Genomic DNA, 12,226 nt, shown 5'->3' on the forward strand with positions numbered 1-12,226 from the left:
TAGTGGAGATGGCAAATTATCTTTTTCCCCAGTTGTAAATTTTTTCCTTCTCCAAGGCCAGAAGGATGGCTCTAGGTGCTCAGCAGAGCCTTTCTCAGGCCCAGGGAAATCAACAGCCATTTAAGCCAGCTTGGGGCAGGGGTGCAGTAAAATATACCCAAGTACTTAGTTTTTTCCGAGAGCACTGTTCTTTTCTCATTCTGGAAGTGTGCGTAGACTGAGGAAACTGCAGTCAAACTCTTGTACCAGCCCGACGCTCCCTCTCCCAGGAATGGTGTCTGAGGGCTCCCAGTGATTCACGTCTGGTATATCCTCTCTGCTTCTGCACTGTCTCTTCCTCCCCTGCCACTCAGTCCATTTTCTAACTTTGCCTTTGTTGTTCAGGGCTCCTAACTTGTTGTAAATATACTTATTCCACTTGTTTTTTCAGGTCTTTGTTGTAAGAGGGCTCACTGGAAGCATCTGTCTATTCAGCCATCTTGGCCCCGCCTCTTTTTTTTTTTTTAAAATTACATTTTCAATCTCTTCTTTCGTTATGGGTCTGTTCAGATTTCCAACTTCAATTTGTGTTAGTTTGTATAGGCAATGTGTTTCTAAAAATTTGTCCATTTCCTGCAGTTTTTTGGAGTATAGTTTTTCAAGTACTTTCTTATGATTCTTTTATTTCATTTGCATGTGTTATAATGTCCCCCCTTTCATTTCTCATTTGGGCTATTTGCCTCCTCTCTTGTTTTTCTTTTGTCAGGTTGGCCAATGGTTTGTTGATTTTGTTCATTCTTTTTTATTGATCCTTTCTGTTGTTTTTCTCTTCTCTCTTTCATGTATTTCTGCTCTGATCTTTATTGTTTCCTTTCTTCTGGTGGCTCTGAGCTTTTTTTGCTGTTCTTTTTCTATTTGTTTGAATTGGGCAGCTAATGTTTGGATTTTGTCCCTTTCTTCTTTTGTGATGTGTGCATCTATTGCTATAAATTGTCCTCTGAGCACTGCTTTTGCTGTGTCCCAAAGGTTTTTGTATCACGTGTTTTCATTCTTGTTTCATCCTACGAATTCTTTTATTCCATCTTTGATTTCTTTTATTACCCAGTGGTTTTTAAGTGGGGTGTTATGCAGATTCTATGTATTTGATTTTTTTCCTTGCTTTTTCTGTTATTGATTACTTTTATGTCATTGGTATCAGAGAAGATATTTTGTATTATCTCAATGTTTTGGATTTTATTGAGCATTGTTTTGTGGCCTAAGATGTGGTCTGTTTTGGAGAACATTCCATGTGCATTGGAAAAGAATGTGTACTTTGCTGCTTTGGATGGAGTGTTCCGTATACGTCTATGAGGTCAAGTTGGTTGATTATGATCTTTAGATCTTCTGTATATTTGTGAGTTTCTTTCTAGATAGTCTCCTTTACCAAGAGTGTCGTGTTTAATTCTCCTACTATAATCATGGAACTATGGGTTTCTCTTTTCAGTGTTGTTAGAGTTTGTTTTTTGTATTTTGGAGCCCTGTCATTGAGTGTGTAGATATTTATTATGGTTATGTCTTCATGACAGATTGTCCCTTTGATCATTACATAATGTCCTTCTTTGTCTTTTATGGTGTATTTTGCCTTGAAGTCTATTTTATCTGAGATCAGTATTGCCACTTTTGCTCTTTTTTGGTAGCTGTTTGCTTGATGTATTTTTTTCATCCTTTGATTTTTAATACATTTATGTCTTTGTTTGTAGGGTGTTTCTCTTGTAGACAGCATATTGATGGGCCATTTTTTTTTTTAATCTGTTCTTTAACTCTTTGTCTCTTTATGGGTGCATTTAAGCCATCTACGTTCAGTGTGATTTTTGATAGGCCCCAGTTTATTGCTGTCATTTTGTAGTGGGTTTTTTTTTGTCATGCTGAAATTTTCTTTGTTCCTCTTACACTTCTCTGCTGAATTTCTTTTGTTTATGGATTTTTTTTCATTTCTTTCATTTTTGTAGATTTTGTGTTTACTGAGACTACATTTTTCTTCCTTATTTGATGAGTAGTTTTAATAACTTACTTTGTGTACCTTGAAATTTACACTTATCTTTCTAAGTTTGAATTGGTCTTTTATTACTTGATATCACCTTAACTTCCTCTCCATTTGAAAGTTCTATACCTACGCCATTTATTCCGTCTTTTATTCTTCCAGAGTTGTTGTCATTTACAGGTTAACCTCTCTGGCTCCTTGTTGTAATTTTTTTAGTTTTGTTTTATCACTGAGAGTTCATTATCTAGGTTGGTATCTGGCTGATGCAGTCTTGCATCCTATATGCAGGCTGTTGTCTGATGTTGTTGGTTCTCTAACCAAAGAACTCCCTTTAATACTTCTAATTTTTGGACAGTTTTTACATATTCTCTTAATTTTTTTTTTTAATCTGGAAATGTCCTAGTTTTGCCATCATATTTGAGTGAGTTTTGCAGGATGTATTATTCTTGGTTGGCAATTTTTTTCTTTCAAAGTTTTATCTATGTCATCCTACTATCTTCTTGCCTGCATGGTTTCTGCTGAGTAGTAAGAGTTTAGTCTTATTGTTTCCACTCTGTGTGTGACTTTTTGTGTTTCTTGAGCTGCCCTGAGGATTCTTTGTTTTTGGTTTTAGTGAGTGTGATTATGTCTTGGTGACTTTCTTTTGAGGTCTATACTACAAGAATTTCACTGAGCTTCTTGGATCGTCGGTTTTTCATCTTTCAAGATGTTAGGGAAGTTTTCTGCCAGCAATTCTTCAATGATCCTGTCTGTGTTTTCCATTTTCTCCCCCTGTTCTGGAACTTTGACCACTTGCAAATTTTTGCTTTTGCTTGTATTACATATCCCTCTCAGGATTTCTTCATTTTTCTTTGTTCTTTTACTGACTTTTTCCTCAAAAAAAAGTGGTATTCAAGGATTTGTCTTCAATTTTGTTGATCCTGTCTTCCATTGTTTCAAACTTGCTCCTTGGACCTTATGTGATGCTGTTCATTTCTGAAATATTTTTTCTTTTTTGTATCTCTAATTTCTGTTTTTGTATGATCTCTAGTTGTTTGTTTATTTTGACATTTTTTTCTGTATCATTTCCCTGAATTCTTCCATTGTTTTGTCTGTATTTTCCCTGATCTTGTCAATTTTTTCCTTGTTTTTGTCTACGTTTTCCTTCATCTCTTGGAGAGCCCTGAATATTGGAGTTTTGGATTCCCTATCAGGTTGTTCCAGTGTCTTTTCTTCTACCAGAAGGTCATCTGGTGTTTTACTTTGGACACTTACTGGAGTCATCATGTTCTCTCTCTCTTTTTTTTTTTTTTTTTTATGTTTTGATATTGTCTGCTGTCTTTGGGACATTCAGAAATTATTTTCTTCTTTTATTGATTGCAGATTTGTTTGCTTTGTACTCGTTTTTTAATTTTATTTTTTATGTCTGAGCAGGCGGGCTGATCATTCTTTGTTGTTTGCCCACAGCAGGATACTCCTCACTGCCCCATTGGACGAGGTGGGCAGGGCTAGCCACTCAGCTATGGTGCAGTAGGGCATGTCTAGTGGAGGGAGGGGAAGGGGTGGGAATCAGTCATTTGCGGCATGTACTGAGGATGACAGGGCTAGGCCAGAAGGAAGTGTAGGGTGGGGTGCAGTTCTTGGTGTGTGGTGCAGATAGGGAAGATGTGATGTGTGGAGCTAAGTGCATGTGGGAAAGAAGAGAAAAAAGAGAAACAGAAGACAAAAAGAAAAGGTGCTTGTGGAGCCTACCATTGGAGTGTTGCAAACCCGGGGAAGTTGTGTGCTGGTGGTCTTCTAGCCAGGTGGTGTTTTGCACAGCCCATCAGGTGGGGCAGAGACGGCACACACAGCTAGGTGGGCAGGAGAAATGAAAGGAAGAAAGGGAGAGAAGAAACTGGAAAAAAAGGAGAGAGAAAGACACTCATGGACAGGTGATTAAGAGAAAGGAAAGGAGGGAAGGTAGAGAGAGACAAGAAACTGAGAGAAGAAAAAGAGAAAAATGTCCCAGGGAGCCTACCACCGTGGTACACCAGGGAAGCGGCTCCCCAGCTGAGTGGTGTTGCTCTACTGTCAAGAAGGAGCAGAGATGGCACATGGCCTCAGGTGGTTGGGAGAAAGGAAGGTAAGGAAGGTAGAGAGGGATAAGAAACTGAGGGGGAAAAGAAGAGAAAAAAATGCCCCTAGGGAGCTCACTGGCATCATGGTGTGGACCAGGGAAGTGGCTTCCCAGCTGAGTGATGCTGCACAGCCAGTCAAGAAGGAGCAGAGATGGTGCGCAGTGCCAGATGGTCGGGGGGAAGGAAAGAAAGGAAGGTAGACAGAGACAAGAATCTGAGAAAAAAATGCCTCAAGGGAAACCAGCATTGTGGCACAGACTGGGGAAGCGACTCCCCAGCTAAGCAGTGCTGCACGGCCTATCAAGAAGGAGTGGAGATGGCATACTGCACCAGGTGTTCGGGAGAAAGGAAAGGAATGAGATGAGAGAGAGAGAAGACATCAAAAGAAGCCAAAAATGCAACAACAGTAACAAAAAATGGCACTGATGGAGTGGGTCAGTGGTGTAGGGTGAATCCAAGCAGCAGAGAGCTAGCATCTCCCCTGCCAAGGGACTGCAGCCTGCCAGAAAGCAGATGAGGCAGTGCAAAGGGAAGAAGGGTAGGGGGTGGGAAAGCACGTATCCTTGGTTACTGGGTGCTCTGTCTCCTGCTGGGAGTTCCATGAAATTGCCTCCCGGTACTCCCTGTCTGCCATTCTTGGTGGCTAAGGGGTCTAAGATGGCGAATCCATGCCACATTAGCTGATAGGTGACCTCCACTCTGTAGTTCTCCTCGTTCTCTGTTCTCTGTCAGTTTCTCATTCTATTCAGTGCTTGGCTGGATTTTTTGTCCCTTCATTTGATGCTTAGAGTTCCAGGATTGATGTTTGTATCTGTCTTACTTAGTTTTCAGGCCTTTACTGTGGATGGTATGGTGCTTCTCTTTATAGCATCACGTTCTCTTTTTTATTTTTTAGAGATATAAAACTTATTAATTTTCCAAAAAATAATGAAGATACAATGGTTAAGGAAATCCAAGGCACTCTTCATAAAAAAGAACAAGGAGGCAGGATTTGCTTTACCAGATAACAAATTTATGATAAAACTATTAAGAAAGTGTAGTTTTGACACAAAGATTAATTAATGGAAGAGCATAAATAAGTCAGAGATGCAGACAGGCATACATGCTTAATTTATGGCAAAGATGGAACAACAGAAGGGTAGAGAAAATGAGAGAATAAATATCCACATAGAAAAAAATTGAAATTGTATCACTTCCTCAACCATATACAAAAACTAGCTGAAGGTAGGTTATAGACATAAATGTGAAAAGCCAAACAATAATGCATATAGAAGATAATATAGGAGAATATCTTCATGATCTTGGGGATCTTGTTTCTTAAATAAGACACACAAAGTTAACTATAAAGGAAAGGAATGATAAGTTTGATTACATTAAAATTATGAAATTCTTTTCCTCAAAAGATGTCATAAAGAGAGTGAAAAGACAAGCCCCTGCGAAGAAATTTGCAAATCAAATAATGAACAAAAAACTTTTGTTCAGAATCATATAATTAACTGCTGTAAATCATTAAGAAAAAGAATGTGGGGGGCTGTTTCTATGTGCTGGTCGTGTTCTATTTCTGGACTTGAGTGATGGTTATCTTATAGGCAACAGGTAATTAATTACGTTATAGTTATTCATTATGTTAAACATGAATACATTTATGTTTTATGAACTTGTCTGCATGTGGGTTGTATTTCACAAAAATGAGATTAAAATGACTTTTTACTTTGGAAATATCAACTCTTTCCCTGCCCCCCACTGTATTATGCCACCACTGCCCACTTTTTAAGCTTTTCGCTCTACCTTTTTACATCTTCATTAACCCTTCCCGCCTTTTCTCCCTTTTGGCATTATCTTCCTTTCCTCACCCCACTTCCAAGGCTTGGCTCTCTGCCTCTTGGTTCTTCCGTCTCTTCATTAGTTTCTTCTTTTGAGAGTACAAATACACATTTCTCTTCCATCCTTAAAAAACTTCCTTGTCTTCACCCTTCTGTCAACCACCTCTACCTTCATCTCAATGCTAAATTTCACATTCAAGTATATGAGTAAACTTTTCCCTCCACACTGGATGGCACCCACATATGACACCCACAAATCCACCCCAGTAGCTCCAAAATGATGCTAAACATGTAGCTCTTACCTCTCTACACAATATTTTTTTCTAGATGAATTCTAGCTGGTTCCAGGACTCTACCACTGTCCCCCAGGCAGATATGCTGGCACCAGCAGCGTGCTGGAGCTCCTTTTACTGGCTCCCATGAGCTGATTTTGCACATCTCTTCCCAACTCTATCCTCACTGATACCAAATCAATACCTTAAAATTGGCCAGGATGGGAGTATGTACACTACAGATTTGGGTAAATGCTAAAAATCAGGGCTTTTTTTCATGTGGTAGAACATTTACCAGCACAGTACTGGATACTACCAACCTGAAGGGTGCTGCCCTATTTCCTGGCCTCACTGATTCCTCTGCTAGGTTCCAGCTGTCCTAAATGACACCCGCACTCTTTCTATTGCTCATTCACACCAGCCTAGGGTTTACCAAACACCAGTCCGACCTTCCACACCCTCTCAATCTGTCTGCAATTGGGAAAGCAAGGTCTCGCATTTGTGAACTATGAGAAGAAACATACAAATCAGGTTTGGTGAAAACACTAGCCCAGAGTAAAGTAGAGGCACCCAGCGCACTTGTTAAAAATATAGATTCCTGTTCTCTCCTAGACCTACTAAATCAAAATCTCTACGGGCAGGGCCCAGGAATCTATATTTTAAGAAGAGCTCCAGGTAATTTTAGTGTACACCCAGCAATGGGAGAAATCACTCTTCCTTATGTTGAGTCAAATCTGTCTCCTGGGACATCTAGCCCAGTCCTTTAAGTAACTACTGTTATGTCCTCCTGAGTCTTCTCTTCTCCAGGCCAAAAATTCCCTGACCCTTAAAGTATTCCATATGTAACAGACCTGAGAGTTTTCCTCTATCACTATTTTGTGATTTTTGTTATGCAGTTTGAAGGGCAACTATGTTTTCAATAAAATAGCAATTTCTATCAGGAAGAAAAAGGGAATTCTCCAAATATATGAGACACTAGAAATTAGGTCTTGTGAAAACTTTGCATCATATCATGTTAAACTTCCATGAAGGCTTATCAAAATGGACCCAATTCGAAGTTGGTATTTACAGGGTCCAGAAATCTGCCACTCTGGGCCACACGCTCTTAGAAGGAAATAGTGGAAGGAAGCATTTCTGTTAGTCTAGGGATCTGTGAACTAGTGTCCTTGTGCCATGCTAAGAAAATGAATGGTCTTGACAAAGTGAAACCTCACCTTTTGTAAAATAGCTTACATTTACATTTAACCTTTGAAAATGGACCCAATTAAGTCTTCCGTAATACTAAGTACTGGGAAAACAGTTACGGAGACCGTGTAGGAAAATACAAGCCACTTGAAGTAGGCATCTTTCCAAGTATGAGAGCTACTGTTATTGTGCTTAAGACAGCAATAAAAACAATCCTTTAGAAAAATGCTTATTCCATTCAAATATTCTCTACAGCTGAGTAAACTGCTCCTTGCAGAACACTTTGGGAAGATGCTTAACTCTTCCAGGCAGCTGGGGCACCATTTAACTCAATATTGCCAATAATTGAACACCTTCTCATACGTAAAAAAGCACATCCTTTCTCTCTTCAACGGGTTCAAAAGCAGTTAGATCAATAGAACCACTTTTCCTTATTCTAATCCACAATGAAAAAAAGTTGATTGCTTTTGAGAGCTGAGATGTTTGTTGGGTTGAAAAAAACACATTATTTTGATGGTGCTTAACATTTGTAGAAGAAAATTTTGAGTTTTCAAAATACCTGAATAGACTGTCTTTAAATCATATTACCAAAAGCTATGATAAGTACTAGTTTTTCTAGCTACACAGACTTTTAGTCCACTACAGTGTTAGCTTTGATTCTAAAACATAAGCCCTATACTTTTGTCATGTAAGTCACTATACATGAAAACCCAGTGGGACAGTATCGAATATATGTATCTCAACATTAAAAGTACTTATTCTGAAAAAAAAAATCTGAACTGCTATGGCATCTAAGCACTATTAGTCTGTAAACATTTTCATTTCATTTTATGGCACGGTACAACCAAGAGCACTTCTGTTTCAGACCATTTAATTATAAACTACTGGATCAGAAGAAACTTCAAAGGTCAGGATAATACCCTATGGCATATAGTGTTTTAGTTTTATCATCTATGATCTAATTTGTCTTTACCATTGTTTTAGTTATCTAGTGTTGCTCTTACAGAAATACCACAAATGGATGGCTTTAACAAACAGAAATTTATTTTCTCACAGTTTAGGAGGCTAGAAGTCCAAATTCAGGGCGCAGGCCCTAGGGGAAGTCTTTCTCTTTCTGTTGGCTCTGGAGGAAGGTCTTGCTCTACTGGGCTTCTGCTCCTGGACAATTTTCATGTGGCTTGGCATCTCTCTTCCCCCATCTCTGCTTCTTTCTCTTGCTTGTTTAATCTTGTTATATCTCAAGAGATTAAGACACACCCTACACTAATCCTATCTAGTTAACAAAGAACCTATTCCCAAATGAGATTATAATCGCAGGCTAAAAACCAAGAAAATAAATAAATAACCCAAACCTGTTGCCATTAAGTCAATCCAATTTGTAATGACAGCTTAAGATTTATAACACATTTTTGGGGGGACACAATTCAATCCATAACAACCATTATGATTCTCACTTTACAGATAGAAACTGAGACACAGGCCAGACCACAGAGCTAACATATGGTAGAGCTGGGTCTAATTTCCACTTTCCTTTTCTCAAGTAATAACATCTGCCCTTTTATTGAGCACCTACTATGTGCTGGACACTGTGATCAGCACTTTATATGCTTGATTTATAAAACAACCCTGAAAGGAGGTCCTGCTGTTGTCACTTTTGCAGAGAAGATAGGACCCAGATCTGTCTGGCTTCAAAGCCTGTTCTTTCCCATCTATCATTTTCTGAATTTTCCATCACTCTTAGGAAAGGTAAAAACATGTTTCCCTTATGAATAATCAGGCAACCCATGGGAAGGTTAACAGAAATGATTTGGAAAACTCCAGAAATGATATCCAGTATTCCCAAGTTGTGTTTCATTTACAAGTTAATTACAAGTTGGTGCCGCCTTTTGATCATTTGAGGCCTGTACTTTTGTGAGCAGATTCTTCTCTAGGAACATATAACATCACAGCCTAATTTCCAGGAATTGCTTTCAGGAATTCAGCATCTCTTTTACTGTAGATGCAACATTCCTGCCCAGACTCCTGAAATCCAGCCTTGGCAAGTAAAAGACCATGAGGAAGGTAAAGACTAAATAAGGCAGCAAAAGGATTTGTTCTGATGTAGCTAGCTCAAAGATTACTTCTTTTATATTTGAGTCTTTGCTGTAGAATTTTTTTAAAATAACGTTACAGATAAATAGTTTTGCAATTCATGTTTCTGTTCTGGGAGTTGCTTATTCTCTTGCTTGACTTGGACCCTACACTCCAGTTTCTGTCAATGCATAGTTATTTAAAAGGAAATACACTCAACATCATGGAGACAATAACTGGAAAGATAAATTAGATCATAGATGAACTGAAATCACTCTTTATCATAAAATTCCTAGGATCAAATCTTTCCTGAGGACTGGGGCATCATCATGACCAATAATGTGGAATGGCCTCTTGATGCTTATAAGGATGAACAGTGTGGCTTTGTGGGCAAGGCCTCAGGACAAATTATTCTTATGGATGGTGCTATTTGCCTTTTATTGTAGGCAAAGTGTTCCTGATAGATTTTGTGATTTAGCCAGTTTTTTTTTGGCGGGGGGGGGGGGGCCGGGGTATAATTACATATAATTGGCATTCATCTAAATGAAAGTTGGACAGGAACTGAGTTTGGTAGGGCAGCTCACTCTCCAAGTTTAGGTTTTTCAGGCAGAAATGCTTAACACTGGATATGTAATGGAGCCCTGGTGGAGTAGTGGTTAAGAGCTTGGCTGCTAACCAAAAGATCAGCAGTTTGAATCCACCAACTGCTCCTTGGAAATCCTATGAGGCAGTTCTGCTGTGTCCTATAGGGTCCCTATGAGTTGGAATCGACTCGGTGGCAATGGTTTTTGTTTGTTTGTTTGTTTGTTTTGGATATGTAATGGCTACGAAGGACAAAGGCCTATCCCTGGGTGGCACAACAGTTAAGTGTCTGGCTACTAACTGAAAGGTTGGCAGTTCAAACCGACCCAGAGGCCTCGTAAGACAGGCCTGGCAATCTACTTTCAAAAAGCCATAGCCTTTTGGTTCTACTGTCCAACACATGAGGCCACCTTGAGTGAAAATTGACTTAACGTCAACTGTTTTTTTTTTGTTGTTGTTGTTTGTCTTTAATGAAGGATTAGATAATGAGTTTTCTGGTTCCAAAAATCTTTATGGTTCAGGAAACAGAACATGAAATGGACTACTTGATGGATTATATAGGGTGGCTGGGGTAGAGTACAGTGTGTATCAATCTGGAAGCTTTAGTATCAGACAGACCTAAGCCCAGGTTTCATTTTGCCATGTACTAAATCGTGTAGTTACTCATTTACTAAACACTGTTGAACCTGTCCAAGCCTCTGTGTCCTCAGGTGTAAAGTGGAGATAGCAATTGTGCCTGTCTCACAGAGCCGCAGGAAGAGCGAGGGAGTCCATGCAGGAGGGCATTTGGCAGAAGGCTGGCATGTGATGAGTGCTCATTTTAGCAATTACCATTCCTAAACAATTTGTGTGTTATTTGTATGTAAAAACAACGTAATATTTAAATTTATAGTAATTGCAATATACCGATCACCTATTTTTTTTTTTTTTTTTATGGAGTAAGCATCTTTCTCCAATTGTCCTATCTTTCTCCAATTGTCCTATCAACCTGTTAGAGTAGTTAGTGTTACCCAGTTTTGGGGCAACTAAGGCATGGGGAGACCAGGTAATCTGCTCTAAGTTTAGAAGAACAGTACCTTGGTGTGTTTACTTTCAAGCCACTCATGACCTGAAGCCACTAAAAAAAAAACTAGGGAAGGCTAAATCAGGAAATGCATTGGCCTGCTAAACTCACCCAGACTTCCCTCCCAAGCAGGCCTATCCTGGGGTGAGGGTTCTGCCTAGAAAAAGCAAATGCGAACTCCAGAGCACCTGCCCTGGCCCTCCTGGGAGGCTGGTGGGTAATTCAGTGCAGGGCAGGGGAGCCAGGCCTGCTCCAGGTAAATCGAGGAATCCTAGTGGGGTGAGGGAATCTTTGCACAAAGGATATGCTGGGCCCAAGGACAAGCTTTTGGGTCTGATCAGGTCAGGACTGGCCTGCATGCCTGAAAAGAAGACTGTGTGGGCTTTCTCATCACATGCTGTTCAGAGATCAGTTGAAAGGTGAGCAAGTAACTAAAGTTGCTTGTTATATATAATTTAATATTCACTTTTTCCTCTGATTCTATAAAAATCTGTATGCAAGTTTTGTGTGGACATAAACTTCTAATCTTTTGGGCAAACAACTAAGTACAGTACTGCTGAATTTTATACTAAGATACAACATAATAACGTATGATGTTGAGCATCTTTTCATAAGTTTATTTGCCATCAGCATATCTTCTTTACTGAGGTAACTGCTCAGGTATTTTGCTTGTTTTTTAACTGTCTTGTTTGTTTCCTCAGGGCTTCAAACCAATTCATTTCATTTCAACATTTGCTGAGAATTGCATTTTCGCCCCAGATATACTGAATCAGAATCCCCTTTTTAACAAGATCCCCAGGTGATCAAAGCCCTGGTTTTAGTATTCTTGAGTTCTAAGAGTGCTTTGTGTATTTTGGATACAGATCCTGCATTTTACAATTATTTTCTCAGTCTATGGCTTCTCATTTCATTCTCTTAACAGTGTTTTTCACAAAACAGAAGTTATCAAAATTGGTGTGATTTTTGCAATACAGGGGAAGTCAGCAACACTGGACTAAATCAAAAGCCAAGAAGTTTCCTAAACACAACAAAACACTTCAAGGGACAGTGTACCAGAGGCGGGGGTCTGGGTGCCATGGTTTCAAAGGACATCAAGGTAAGTTCACAAAAGAAAGTTTATTAAGAAAGTGTTC

This window comes from Elephas maximus, chromosome 23 (assembly GCF_024166365.1).
Source record: "Elephas maximus indicus isolate mEleMax1 chromosome 23, mEleMax1 primary haplotype, whole genome shotgun sequence".
NCBI lineage: Eukaryota > Metazoa > Chordata > Mammalia > Proboscidea > Elephantidae > Elephas > Elephas maximus.